Source organism: Lygodium microphyllum, chromosome 8 (genome assembly GCF_053477565.2).
Source record: "Lygodium microphyllum isolate KBCC chromosome 8, Lygodium_microphyllum_v1.1.10, whole genome shotgun sequence".
Lineage (NCBI taxonomy): Eukaryota > Viridiplantae > Streptophyta > Polypodiopsida > Schizaeales > Lygodiaceae > Lygodium > Lygodium microphyllum.
In genome coordinates this window covers 38,046,163-38,062,358 of record NC_141142.1, presented here as the reverse complement: position 1 = coordinate 38,062,358, position 16,196 = coordinate 38,046,163, and the positions used below count along the sequence as shown (strand labels likewise).

General features: G+C 38.8%; 1 pseudogene; it reads right to left on the bottom strand.

Moving 5' to 3' along the window:
- Positions 1-289: 289 nt before the first annotated feature.
- On the bottom strand, positions 290-2,310 carry LOC148032171 (protein ROOT HAIR SPECIFIC 17 pseudogene; annotated as a pseudogene).
- Between the last annotated feature and the right edge of the window lie 13,886 nt (positions 2,311-16,196).

Genomic DNA, 16,196 nt, shown 5'->3' with positions numbered 1-16,196 from the left:
ATTTAGTGCCTTACAACTTTGCTTTTCTCCTTATAGCGTTTAAAGCCTAGAATCGCCGACTTCTCCGTCAACTTCGTCATCACGACTACAATCCACACAGCTCAATTCCTGGCTCTTGCAATTGCCTCTGAAGCCTCTGTCGGTACAGGAGCTTATGAACTCAGACTGGCAGCCAAGAATGCTCTGATCTGGCAGCTTTTGGTTGCGATGATGCTAATGATCATCGATCCATCAATCTAATCATTACTAGTAATCACAGCTCACAATTCCTGTCTCATGAATAGCCTCGTTATCCAGTACAGTATCCAGTCCAGGCAGTTATGCCGCCATGATCATGATCATCCACAGGGAATGAGGCTGAGCTATGCTGGCTCTCGAGGAAAGACATGGTGGCGGAAAAGTATGCGGTCAGCGATGGTGGGAGGCCGTGATTGCCAATGACCTGGTACAAATTCACACCATACAGAAACATTTCTTTTGCCTGCAACAAGTCCTCATAGCTAGATCTCTTCAATCAGCTGCTCCAGGATTTTATTGCAATCCATGTTCTCCAACTCGGCATGCAGTAGAGCACTCCTAATTTCTCCTCAATCTAAGAGCCACAAGTTCTCCTCTAGTTCCCTCTCATCTGCATACATAATTGTACTCGCCTCATTCTCTAAATCTGTTAGCTGCACTAACATGTTCTCTGAGTTGTTACCCTCCCATTTTTTGACAGCATCAATGCCCTGCCTTCTCATCTCATCTACAGGCATGACATCCTGTTCTTGAGATTCCATATGTTTACAAATGCAAGAATTTGGAAGATCAAAAAACTCCCCTCCTAGTCTTATTTCGTTTGGTTCCCCTATGAAACCATTCTGAATAATCCTTACTTTTGAGGAAAATGCCTTCCATGTCAATTTTGGCCTTGACAGAACGAGACTCCCAAGCTTCTTTACATTTGGCTCTATTGTTCTCCTATGACCATAATAACGTCTGCTTCTAGCAAGGACCCGTGCCATATTTCCATTGCAATTTGTAATAAATACATCACTCTTCTCAGAAACAATGTAGTCAATGGCTGCCATACGAGAAGCATGAGAAGTAAATTGCTCAAGTTCCTCATAGCTAGTCAATGAATCTTTGGTATGGAAATTGAGGAATAAAGCCCTTAAAGGAGCCAAAGTATCCTTGCCACTGCGTATTTCCCTTGATGCAACATAGATATGAGAATTGCTATCAAATCCTAGAGCTTGCAGCATCAATCCAACTTCTTTAAGTGTGAGGGGACACTTTCCACTCCAATGCTCACTATCAGACTTCATTGGAGAGAGAGTTGTCCATCGCTTTCAAAGTTCCCCAAGCTCTATTTTCTCTTTGTCACCACCACCATAATAGCAGCCAGTAAAAGCTAGTATATCATGTTCAAATCTTAAGTGCAAAGCAATTTATTTTTTTTCAATCTCTTCACCAATAAGCTGCCCATGTCAACAATAGATGCTGTAAACTGCAAAGCATGATAATTCACTCTATAGTGCAACTTTTGCAATTCCGGATCTACATCACTTGCCGGTCTATAGTCAAATTTTGTCAAACATATAGCCTACTATCCTTCCAGAAAGATCCATGGTCCAACACTAGAACCACCAGAGTGGCATTTAGAATCCATGCCACCACCACAATATCAATCATTCCAATTCTTTGTTGATTTAGCCCTCCACTTGTTTCCACAAAGATATATCCATTTGAATCCCATTGTGATATGCGTCATGGGAATGAATGTGTTGGTCACTACATCCATGATAATATTTTGCCAATGATGATGCCCAAATATTCTCTATTGAGATTTCCCTAACAATCTGAATGAAGCATTGCTATGCCTTTTTCAACATAATTGGCCCTTCTTATAAACAATAACATACAATCTAGAACCTCCTACATGAAAAGCATAATGAACACAACATGGCATAGTTGTTTATGCAAACAACATATCTATCCTGCAAATTCAATTGCATTGGACATTGCGACTCACAAGAACACTATTTTATAGCTAAAGAAAGAAAATTTATACTTTCTTCCCACACAAGCCCCTGTTCTCTGTCTCTCATGTAATGAATTTCATCAAAGATGATCCAAGCAACCTCCTTAAGAACTTCAGAGCTTCTGTAAAGCATCCCTCTTAGAATTTCTATCGTCGTCACAATACAACTTACATTCGGGCTATAGAAACATCTCCAATATTCTCCTTGAGTAAGAGGACAAATCCCATGTTCCTCAATGTCCTTGAGTCTTCAAAATGGATACCTTCATACGAACATGTTTTTCCATGCGTTGTGTCCTGACAAAAAAAATGCTTTGAAAAAGAATTTTGTGCCCAATCATCCATGATTTGAAGAGGAAATGCAAAATCGATTCCATGCTGTGCATCCAATCAAATAATGATCCACACAAAAATCATGAATGCACTGAAGGAAATGTGCCTAGCCTATCTACATGTGCTCGTGCATCATGCAAAATGCTTCAAATCTACCAAAATCTCATATTCTCTTATTGACTTCTAGTTCTTGCTAAGATTCTTTGCTGCCTCCCCAATATTTATATGTGATTATTTTTGAAACTCAACTTATAAATCAAAAGATTGAGAATGGTCCATCCTCAAACTTTTTAAAGGTTAATATACAAAATAAGAATAATTTAATAAACTAATAATGCAATGTCTTCTCTCATTAGTGGATACCATGATGGAAGCTTTTTTCCTCAAGCTTCTTCTTTGCCTCCAAGGTCATGGTAACTTATGATGGTTCTTCTTGCAAGTACATTTTTATGTCACAATTACAACCATTAGCAACATTGACCAACATATCTTTGAGATTTGTTATGATGACTGCATGCTCATTCAAGCTTAAAAATGAAAAGAGTAGAGCTAATATACAAAGTATACAATCCAAAAAATCTATGAACAATTCAATACTTACTCATTCATATGCAAAAGGCCAGCAAGCAATGACCTCACTGAGGTTGGTAGGATTACTCATGATGCTTACAGCTATCAAATGCCATGACCACACCTCTCGAAATTTCTTCGAGATAAGCTCCATCCAAGCCACTATGCGATGGTTCCCTTCCTAGTAAAACATCTTGTTTGAAAGAAATTCAAAATTTATTTTTTCTTTAAACTCATTGTCAAACTCCCTATCCATGTCCTATAATGGGCATCCCACCTTGCATTAACCTCTTTAAATTCAAGATTTCTTTTTTCTTTAAATTCATTCTCAAACTCCCTATCCATGTCCTACAATGGGCATCCCACCTTGCATTGACCTCTTTTGTTACTAGCATCTCTTGATCCATTGAAGAGATACACTATAACAAAAAGGCCTCTTAGATGCACTTTTAGACGCAATTTTTGAATATAGAGAAAATCTTATGGGCGCGTCTATCCGCCCGTTTATTTGTGTGTCTACAGCCTCGTGTCTATAATCGCATGTATAAAGGAATTTACACGCAAAAATAGACGCGCAACAGACGCACATATACACGCGTGAATACAAGCGCATAGACACGCCTGTAGATGCGCTTTTACAAGCACTCATAGACGTGAATGGAAAATAAAAAATCTGATTTTTTTAAAAAAGATATTTAATTTAAATTTTAAATTTGAATTATCTAGTGCGTGTACTTTTCATTTTAGACGCGCTTATAAACGTGTGTTTTCTGCAAATTAGACATGCAGATAGACACACAAAACAGAACTGGAAAAAAAAAACCAGAGAGCATGTGGTTGCTTATGCTCTCTGGCTTTTTTGCCCCCCTTCCATACATCGAATTATGCATTTGGGAAAAAGAGAATGGATCTAAAAGCACGAGAATTGAAAATAAAAGTCCATGTATTCATTATAGATCAAAAGCACCTATATGGGGAGTTTAAGTGCTTGCGACCTAAAGCATGGCCGCAAGCAGTAGGCTCAAAAATGGATAATACATATACAAGAAAACAAGGCCATAGAGGAGGTATGGTGCTCCTCTACGAATCTAAAGAAGAAACATCTTCGCTAGCACCACCATGGCTACTAGCATCGCTATCCCCCTCCTCCCTATGCTCCACATTCGGGTTCGCCTACACACACAAAAGATCAAGGTTGCTTAAGCAAACATGGTGGAGAAAAAGTTATAATTACCTATACTTTTAATAGGAAATTAAAAAAAACATACCTTCTCTGGCTGTCGAATCCTCATAGCCCGGTTGTATTGGTCCTCAGTGATGAGACCCTCCTCATAGAAGTGAAGCCATGTAGCTGTGCGGTTATGGCCTTGATTGTAACCTACCTCTTTAGAAGTAGGTATCCTACCAATGATAGTAGTCTGCAAAACAATCATGATATATAGAAACAATTATGAGACACAATATATATAAATTTTAAAAAACTAGAAATAAAAATATTCTTACAAACTCTACCTCCCACGACTCTCTGCCACCCAATCCATAATGCGACGATCCCATGGTTTCCATTTCGATCCGTCACACCTCTGTGTGCTGGCAACTCTTCACTTTCTCTGCTGCTTTCTTCTTGGCTTTCTTCCACTCTATGCGGTGGCACATAGGTGGTTGGCTATAGGCTCCATGCCCCTCCTCGTGCCTCTACAGTGAGTCCCTGGCGCGTGTCATGAGGTGGGATCTTTTGTTGTGAAGCAAATCCCTCACTTTTGTGCATCCCCAATCATCCGAGAATCGCTGAACCTCATGATTTGGATACCTCCTATGGACTGCCCTCAACATCTCCTGCCACAAGTCGCTTTTCTGATTTTTGAAGTAGATGAAACAATCTTTATACATCGCTCCTCATGTACGCCATTACATCTCTTCCTTCATCATCATGGAAGATGCCACCAGTATCTGTAACTCTATAGTACTGGCATACTGGCTCCTCTACATGATCTACTAGTGAGGGTGATCGCTCGCCACCTCCTAGGCAACCCCCACACAAGCCTCGTCCTCCCCCTCGACTCTCCCTCCTCCCTCTCTGTCGACTACCCTCTGCCTCACTCGATGCACGTGCTTCTGCTGATGCATGTCCGTCGGTTGATGCTTGTGCTTCATCCCCGATACATGTATATGTATTGCACGTGGAGTACTTGCATGTGGAGTACCTGCAATTGGAGTTTGGGAAGCAGTGCTAGGCAAAGACGTCAGAGGCGTTCCAGACATGACGTTGAACACCTCGTCTGTTGTGGGAGAGCGGCCAAGGTGTCTGGTCATCTCTTTCATGCAGTCTTTCCTACTAGGAAAACCTTCAAAAAATGCATTGACTCCTCGGCTGAACAAGGCCAATGTATCATTCATGCGATCCAAATTTGAGTCATTGCTAGATGGACCACGATGCAACATCTGCAAAAAAAACACAGGAAAAAGACAAATTTATTTACATACAAAAAATCATATATTACCTTCATCCACACCTAAACATTTTCAAAGAGCCATAATCCTTGATCCAATCCAACATTAATTATGAAAAATCATTCATCAGTGAGCCTAGAATCATTATGTAAGAGAAGGCTTTTGATGCTCACACATAGCAAAAATACATGGGTGCTCATGGCATTTGAAAGTGCTAATAATCTAGCTTTCTTTAGACATTGAGCATAAAACTTAAGTGCTAATGCTTCTCATAAACAAGAAAACCGATAAACACAAACATGGGATTGGTCACATTCATCATTGCAAAAATATATTATTTAGGCAATGAAATTTATTTTTTATCAGAGCTGACGCTGGCATGTGTATAACACGTCTAAATTCTAGGATAGATGCGCTCTCAGACGCGTCCCAAAATTCAACCCTCTGTCCAGAGCACGTCTATATTCGCATCTGAGATGCAGTATAGACTCATTGTCAGACGCAGTTTCTAGGTCAATGCTTCTGGTGCGCGTGTGTATCATCGCATGTAGACTACAGAGTACATGCACCTAGAGACGCAACTCTGAAATCAAAGCCTCTGTGCAGAGCGCGTGTATTCTCGTATCTCCGACGCAGAATACACGCGCTCTAAGATGCAGCCTCAGACGCAATGAGAGAAAATATTTATTCGCATCTATCCCTGTGTTTACACTGAAATGTAGACGCACTGGTAGACGTGCTCAGTCGACTAATTTCAGTCCGACGACCCCCATTCATGATTTACAAAATGCAATACATAATGGAATTAGAAATCCTAATACACGGACAGAGAGAAAAGAGAGAGAGAGAGAGAGAGAGAGAGCAAGAGGACTCACCTTGGGTGTTTGGTGTGGCGGGTGGTGGCTCTTCTTCCTTCTCCTTCTTCCTCTCCTAGGTAAGTTACTCTCCCTTGATGCTTGCTTGCTTGTTGCTTCTTCTTTCTCTTGTTCTCTCTCTTGTTCTCTCTTTCTTCCTCTCCTTAGCTTTCCTTTTTCTTTTCTTGTGTATTTGAAATGAAAGAAGAGGTGAGTCATAAGGAGGTGAGGCATGAAGAGACTGCATGTCGGCTAAACTCGAGCTTTAGAACTGCAAAAAATGTAGGAAAGGAAAGGTGCAGTTTGAAAAGAAATGATTTAAGTATGTTTTGAATTTTGACGTTTGCGTCTATTTTGGCGTGTATATGCGCGTCTAAGTTTACGTAAACGCACGTATAGACGGGAACGTAGACGTATAAATAGACACTGATTTAGATGCGTACGTAAACACAGATATAGACACGCATTTAGGTTTTATCATAATTTTTTATTTTTAAGATAAGTTTTAATAGTGAATTCTTATAATAAGTTTTAATGTATTTATGATGAGTTTTGTGTATTTAAAATTGAGATCTTAGAATAATTAATACACCAGCTTGAAGTTTTTATGTAAACATATGAATGACAAATATTTTGATATTGTCATGAATTAGGTTTAATCATGTCGTCATCATCACCTAGTGCGGTGCATGCTGATGAGTCAACGAGCACATCCTCAAATGAGGATGAAACATTACGTCTTCATAATCGAGATGCATAGCTATGACGAAAAATTAAATGCATGTGTGATCGTTGTCGAGGGTGTATTTTTTGAGCATGTCGAATTGCAATGTCACACCTCAACTTGTATGGAGAATGGGACCGAGAAAAATCACCGGTATTCATTGTTTTTTTTTAACACTAAGATTGCTAGTCTATGTTACTCAATATATATCAGCATACATGAAACTCCCTTTTTTGGTTGAGCAGGATGCGGTGCCACATCCTCAAATGCTCCCTCCAGGGCGTCGAGAGGCTGCAAAACATTGACGCGACAAGGCAGAGTCTTCAAGAAGAGTGGAGACTCACGACCATGATAGTAGCCCTCATGAAATGCCCCATCAAGTCGTAAAGGATGAGATTTTGGAAAACATGATACACCATCTATTTTTGCAACTGGTTCAAGGAGAAGGTCACTCTGTGAAGCCAGATGATCCACTATACGTAGCATCATCTACTCCGTTGTATGAAGGTTGTACGTACTCCGTTCTTCGTATGTCCCTTGAGATACTTAACTTGCAAACAATTTATGGATGGAGTAATGTCAGTTTGGATGCGTTATTGAAGTAGGTATCAATTCAGTTTGGCTTATGAATCATAATATTAATTGTTCTATTTTGAAATCAGACAGAAATATATGTTGGTGGTTTTTTAACTCACTTTTAAAAATATATGTAGGTTATTATCACAAATGCTTCCAAAACGAAAAAAATTGCCAACTAAGAGAGAGCAAGAAAGACATTACTTGATATCTCTGGGAGGCCTCGATTATGTCAAGATCTATGCATGTGTCAATGATTGTGTCTTATTTCGTGGGATTCATGAGTTTGCACGAGAGTGTCCTGTTTGTGGCGAATCAAGATACGAAGTGGAGATGAAGTCAATGGATGTGCCTTGTAAGGTTTTGCGATATTTTTCGATTGTTTCACGTATAAAACTTATGTTCAAGTGTAAGTCTATTGGAAAGCTCATGTCATGGCATGCTAGTCATCGTTCAAGTGATGGAAAATGGAGAATCCCTGCAGACATATTGGCATGGCAACATATAGATAATTTGTGGCATGTTCTCAAATAAGAGCCAAGAAATTTGAGATTTGGTTTAGGTATGGATGGAATCAATCCATTTGGCATCGAAAGCACATTATATAGTGTATGGCCAGTGGTATTGGTGAACTATTATATTCCTCCATTTATGGCAATTAAAAAGGGACATGTAATGTTGTCCCTTCTGATTCTTGGAAAGAACAAGGTAAAAAACATGGACATTTACTTAGAGCCTTTGATTGAAGAGTTAGAAATGTTATGGGAAGGTATTGAGATGCAAGATACAAGCGCATCCGCATCCTCTACAGATTTCACATTGAAGGCCATGTTGTTGTGGACCATGCAAGACTTTCTAGGATATGGAGAGTATTCAGGTATATGTATATAACTCTATATTTGAAATTCAAGACTTGAGTCAATTGCATTTTATTAATTCACTTGTTTGTTTAGGTTTAACCACATCAGGATATCATGCATGTCCTATTTGCGGTTCCTCTCCAGTTTCCTCTAGGCCGACACATTTAAAGAAGGTTATCTATAATAATCATCATCTATTTCTTCCTATTGACCATCCCAAATATGTTCTCCCTACTAATGGAATGACTTCAGAATCTCTAACTATTCAAGATTGGAAGGAGAGATGGATTAATGTCGAGAGCCACCCTCCACTCGGCAAGAAGTGCATTTCTCTCGATTGACTTTAAAGTATTTAGCATGATGAATTGTTTACATAATATATTGTTTGTTTGTTAGGTTCTCTATATTTTTTTCTCTTCTGTACGGGACAGAACTCAAGATCAATCACCTGTTGGACCCCATATACATATTCAAAAATGGTGTATCTACATTATGGGATCACTTGACAGGGGCTCGTGATTCAGTCAATGGAAGGGAGGATTTACGTAACATTGGTCGCATGAGACGAGCCTTGCCACGCATTGGACCGAGAGGAAAGATTGAGCTACCCCATGCACCTTGGACGTTGTCAAAGAACGAGGAAAAAATAGTGAAGGAACAAATATGTAGCTTTCGAACACCCACAGGATGTATGATTGTCTCAAGGGAGCCTTCATAAAGAAAAAGAAAAGAGGTGTGGAGAAACTATATGGTTTGAAGTCCCATGATTGGCACAAAATGATTCAAGTAACGGTATCTCTAACCATGAATATAGTAACTAGTAGAGTAACTATGTGTAAACTTTGGGGTATGATGACTTTTTCCTCAACTATTCATTTGATCTATGAATATTGTTTACATTCAGTTTGTACTTCCTACTAGCATATCCCATTGTATATCCAAAGATGTACGTGATATCATTTACAAGATGGGAGAGCTTGTGAGGTGTGTATACATTGTATTTTTTCATTATATATATTTAAATTTCTACACAAAAATAAACAATTCTCAAATACATATTGACAGATACGTGAGCTCGAAGGAAATTGATCCAAACACATTGCAAGATGCTCGAGTATTATCTATTGAGGTGGTTTGTCTGGTGGAGGAAATTTTTCATCCATCCATTTTGACTACTTAATTACATTTACTCGTACATTTGATTGATGAGATCACACTTTGTGGGGTAGTTCATGCAAGGTGGATACTTTTTATTAAGTACTTCATGAAAACCTTGAAAGATTTTGTGAGGCAAAAAGCACAGCCTGAGGGAAGCATGGCTGAGGGTTGGTTAGTGCAATCATTCCTTTTTTATATCTCTGAATATCTTGCTGAAGTGGACCCCTCTCAACCACGACTATGGAAAGATGATGAAAAATTGAGGATGACCTCTATAATACCTCAAGGAAAAGGAATGAGTAAAGTGCTAACAAAAGAAGAACTTCGTAAGTTACATAGTTTTTGTGTGGTCAATAGTGATGTAATGAGCAAATGGGTGACACTATATAATGAAGCAAGGGCAAGAATAAAAAGTGAAAGACAAGCATTTTACACCAGATATGGACGTAATGTCTCATTTCCAGATCATCTAAATGCGCTCCCACGTCATATTGAAATAGATTGGTTACATGAGGAAATTGAGAGAATGGAAAAAGAGGAGGAAATTAATATATCTCAAGAAGAGTGGGAATACGCACGAGGTTGCTTATCAAAGGTGAGACATACTATCAATTAATTTGTTTCTATAAGTTATATTTTATATAAATAATTGACACGTTTGATCTTTTATCTTTTACTACTAGTGCACATTATTCAGTGCTATTTGGTGTGAGTGTAAACATCTTCGAACTCAACCTATAGATGAAAAGAGAAATACCCAAGATTGTGGTGTCCTTGCTCACTTCAAGGATGCCAATGGTACCATGGAAGGTTATTGTGGCTTGATCCAAGATATTCTGAAGCTTGACTTCAGACGATTCTTTATATATGTATTGGATGTGAAGTGGTTTAAAGAAGTGGTAATAAATGGTGAGCATTGCACAATCAGACGTCATCCAAGTGGTTTTGTAATCATTGATTCTACAAAATTTCACCAAAACAAGAATGACACATTAGTAATACCTCAACAATGCGCGCAGGTATATATGCAAAATCTAAATTTTTAATATGTATATATGTGGTATATATACACAATATAATAAGTATTTGCGTTTCTTGCTTTTGGTTTTCAAATACAGGTTGTGTATCATTCAATGGTAAATAATAACCGATGGTGGTATGTCATCCCTATATCTAATCGTTCAAAACCAATATATGGTAATATTACCGACATGGAGATAGCAGATGACAATCCAACAATTAATGATGATATACATGATGACACCATAATGGATGATATGCGTGATATAGTACAAGATGAACCTCGCGAGGATGTTCAAGGAAATGCAGAAGAAGACAATAATGTGATTGTCGATGATATTGATGAAGTTATTGAGCAATATAGCAACACATCTGATAGTGGGATAGACTTACTTGTTTTGTTACCACTTGGTAACGAAACAAGTAAGTCATAGACCTAGAAGTAGATAGTTAAGCAAGGGCTGATCTCATTGAAGATGAGATGGATCATTTACTGTAACATACTTAATTTGCTTAGTGATTCAATGTATATTCTCAATTCTATGGTTTTTATCATGCGCACACGTGCATACTCAAGAATCAATAGTCAAGTTTAAAGCTAAACTGAATTTTCCATAATAAAAAGGAAGTATTTTTTATCATCTTCAAGTAGAGAAATTACGAGATACATATTGCAATGCTTGCTACTAATTGTATAATAAGGTTTATGTCGCTTGCCGCTAATTACTTATATCAGGCTTGCCAACTAGAGGAATTGCCATTGATTAGGGAGCAATGAAAAAGTAATTATTAACTCTGGTTTTTTTATTCAATGATTCAATGTGTATTCTTTATTCTATGGTTTTTATCATGCACACACGTGCATACTCAAGAATCAATTTCAAGTGGTTAAATAATTATTAACTCTGGTTTTTTATTATATTAAGTCCAATTTCAGGTGGTTAAATAATTGCGCGTCTGGAGGCGCGTCTATATTGGCTTATATTTACGCGGATATATAGATGCAAAATTCATGTCTATTTACATGCTCTTTAACACGCACATATAGACACAATGATAGACGCACACGACTTTGCACTTCTAAAATGCACGTCTATGCCTCGTTTCTGTTGTAGTGATAATTGAAACAATGAAAGTACCCTTCTTAGAAAGTAGGTCCCTTGCTCAAGTGCAATTTTCAGAAGAGACATATCACTCCTCCTTAAAACATGAATCCTTGAGTATGAGCACACATTGGCTTAAAGGGATTGGAGGACATTTCAAAACATCTGGAATCCTGCACTTGGATAACACATCACCCCCTTTCATGATCTCCGTCGTGTTAGACAACACCCCACTTGTTTGCTTGTAAGCTTCATTGGAGCATGCTCATTTTATTGTTAAATTACGATTAAAATATTCTTGTTGTCTTCTAGTCAACATCGTAAATACAAAATAAGCATTCAAAGAATAGATCACTTCAATTCTTAAATCCAAATACAATCCCTCTTGTGCAAGTGATAGATCCAATTACTTTATACCTAGTTGTCCATAAAATCATCATTATCATTGTGAAGAGACATATGGCTTGTAAATTCCTAATGACGTTGACCAATGAGATCAAATTGATGGTAAAAAACTCTGCCCTCAGGTTCACAGTGGTGGACGTGCAGCATCATGACACCGCTGTCGAAGGGTTTTGAAAGTGAAGTCGCGACCACAGAGGACCTTGACAGCTTTCAGGATAGAAGATTCAACATGTGAGTAATCCTATTGATCAATTTTCCACACAGCAACAAGTTCCAAACGGGTTTGTTTTATGGTTGTGAGTGTATGCTCAAGCATATGATTATGGGGAGCATCTTCCATGGAAAAGTCAATTAATCCTTCAGATTTCATGACAGCATTACAATATGAATGGATTATGGGATCTACAAATGGCTCTTGTAAGTTTCGTAAAGCTAATTAATGCTAGACATCACAAACTCCAACATACATGTGAATGCAGGAAATAGACGGCCTTCTAACCTCTTTGAAGAGGTTTAGTATTAAATGTCAATCTCAGAAGCATCAGTAGCTAGTTGTGATCCAATACAGAAATCAAATTCACATGACATTGCATGGTCAAACGAGCAATAAGTCTTTGCTAATGTTCTCTGATTTTGATTTTAATGTCTTCACAGGCATCAGGTTGCAATGTCACTGAAAACTCTGGTAGATCTGGTATCTTTTATGAAATCTTCTCAAGGCTGCTGCCACTTTGTTTGTGTGCTTTGCTGGTTGCATCCTTTGATTTCTTTTCAGATAAGTACTTCATGACTTCCCATAGAGGAGGACCCTTGTTGCTGGAGTGTTCTCACAGAAATCAGCACAGAACTTTTTGCTCTCCATTAAAGAACTCTCAGATAGTTGTAGGCATGCTTTTCCCTTTTAAAACCAGGATGACATTCTAGTTCTCCTCTTCCACTACAGTTCCCTCAGCTTTTTCTGGTCTTCTCCTCTTAATCTTCTCTTCTTTCCGAGCTCTTTTGTGTCCTATTTTTTTTTTCCTCAGATAGCAGGATTTTACTGATCTCCAGCCCATCGTCTACTCAGAAAAAAAATTCATCTCTCCCCTGTTGAATTCGCCTCGTTCCCTTCTTCTTCTGCTTCACTCGGTCTCTCCTTCACACGTCATAACCTCTCTCATCTTCTTTCTCGACTTCACTTCATCACCTTCTTCGTCTTTAGCTTTAGTAATCACCTGATCGTTCGTTCTCTGTTGCGTTGTCTTAGCTCTCCTTCTGTTGTCGTTGTCTAAGATCTCCTTCTACGGTCATCGTTTGAGCTCTCCTTCTATTGCGTTGTTAGTGTAGCAACTTCATTCACCTTCTTCGTCATTTCTCTGAGCTTGCTAATGCCTTCTTGTCTTCTCCAGAGCTTGCCTTTGTCATCGGCTTCTACGTCTTCTTCTGCGTTACACTTCTCTTTAACTTTTCGTCCTTCTTTGATTGCTTCAAAGGTCGCAATTTGTTACAACAGCTGCCGCAGGTCCATTCTCCGTTTTCCACAGGATCGATTGTTCCCCTCTCATCGACTGAGAAAAACATTCCCCTTCTCTCCGTTGAGTTCGCGCCGTTTTTCCTCCTCCACAGTCGATTTCCCTCTTTCCCATAATTAGCTCTTGAATCAGCTAATTAGCCTCCTCATTCCGAGATTCCCTGCGCCCCCTTTTTTATTCTCCTTCGTTTTCGATCCTTTTCTCTGCTTTTCTTTAGGCTTCCCTTTTTTTAGGAAGGCGGCCCAGCCACTCCCAATTGAAGTTTTCCAGGTTTGCTACCAGATGTGTATACCAGAAATATAAATATGACCAGCACCACATGAACAATAACCAAATGTATATAGCTCGCAAGAAAAGTAGCTTTCAAGCCTCCAGCAAGAGTGTACACGACCACTCCAAAGGAAATAAGAAAACTAGCGGCGTAAATGTCAACTCCAATCAAAGCATTTACAACAGAGAACCCCCCAAAAGCAGCATACGGTCACAATTATGTTAGTGGCAAAGCAAAACACCAAAAAAAACAATGTGTACTAAAAAACCCCACCTCGCACGCACAATCTCACAAACTGTGTGTGCTGATGGTGCCTTTCGTTTGATTTCAATGGCAAGTACTCCAAAAAAGAGCACCTGAATTGTCGCCCCACTCGCATACCAGAAAGGGCCACTGACACCATACTCCCATGCAACATTAGAGCTTTGCAAAATAGTAGCTGCCCAAGTCCACTGTGATACAATGACACTCGTAATCAAGCTTGTCTTGATGCTCCTACCAGCTGTATTGAACCATTCTGAGGTGTGCTGAACATCAAGCAAGCTCCCACATTTGGCATACATATCCACCAATGTACTCCGCTTTGCATCTCTTGGAAATAGTTTAGTACTTCCTCACAAAGCCCATAATTGGCATATCTTGAAATAAGTGTAGCCCATGAGATTGCATCTCGAATTACCAATCTACCAAAAACTCCCTGTTCTTCTACAAGCATGTCACATTTAGCATACATGTCAACCAGAGCATTGTTCATTAATTCCTCTTGCTCCAAACCCTCTTCACTATATTTCCCGCATAGAATGAAAGAGCAAACATAACGACTAAGTATGTACAAAGTATCAAATCACGCACAACTTTTGGGTGGTTTTCACACCTCGAATGCGCAACAATAGGATAGCGCATGCGCCATCTTGAATCTACATCAATTGGCCAATCTCCATTCTCATACAAATTGTGTGCCATAACATATATTTTGGAACCATAATTCAAGAGCTACACAAGGCGTCTCTCTTTCTTCCAATTTAACAATTGTCTATGTTGTAGCACAAACCCAATGTGTTCATGAATAATGATTGCTTGGAATAAAATGAGCTTCTTCTTCATGTACTTGTTGATGGACATCCCCATTATGCATAGCCTTCTTTCTATGCTTCTTGTTGCCCATAAGACTAATTTCAGCTAAGCTTATTGTCTACACTCCCATTTAGCTCATTTTCAACATCAACCTGCTCTAAAACAACATTACATGCATCATCATACTTTCTCTAAAGTTGTTTTTCTATGTGTTTGTCAACCTACATCAATGCTTGCAAAACTTCACCATCAAACTATCTTTTTCATTTCAGCATATCAATGATTACATAATGAAATTCACGCTTTGCGATTAATTCCAAGAGATTTTCCAAGTGTGAATTCCACTCTACTGCCAAGTATGCATTCTTCCAAGACTTTTTTAAGGTTTGTGGCAATCTCAAGATCCAATTGTAACCTGTAATTGGGATGCTTGCCCCTTTTCTTCCCTTCTTGTTTCTTGTCTTGAGATGCATCCTCCATAATATGCTCAAGTACGGCTTTTTCAACCTCTTTGTGCTGCTCCATTTTGCTTCCTGTTGTGCATTTAGATGGGCCTCAAGAAGAAGTACTAGCAATGTCCTCATCTCTTATTCTCTTTTCTTCCACAAGAGGTTCTTGATTATGAACCTCAGCCAAATATGCAAACGCTGAAAATGAATCCACTAGTGCACTCCATCCTGTTCTTCCTCGTATACTCTGACTTGTATTAGCCAATTTGGACTTTGTCATTTTTTCCTTTTCCATGCAATCTAATGCTTGCATCCAAACACGAGATTTTGCTTCAGCCATGTCTCCATTAGGAGCTTCATCAGCCCTTTCAATTCTCAACCCATATGTGGCTGCATCTATGGCAACAAATGTTGTCCTTGCAGCCATCTCTTCCAACCTCTTCTGCATGCCACCATATCCAAAATTTGGCTCTATTGGAAGACTAGTTTTTGTTGCATGTATTTTTCCATCTTTCCAAAAGACTAACCTTTTTTCTTCTGCTTAGCGAGAGGTTGTACAATCTCACTTTTCATGTTGTAAACTGTCACATCAAATGCATCTCCTCTTGTATCCTTCTCTTTGAATGGTCTTTGGGTTGTTGCACGACCCTTTTCTTCTACCTTAACATCCCAATTTTCAACATTTGCATTAATTTCTATCAAATTTAGCCTCAAATCATGCATGCCTTTGATTAATACATCCTCAACAACACATTTAAGAACTAGACCAACAGGTATAGCCGGTTGTTCTACCATAGCCACAAGTCCCTTAGTT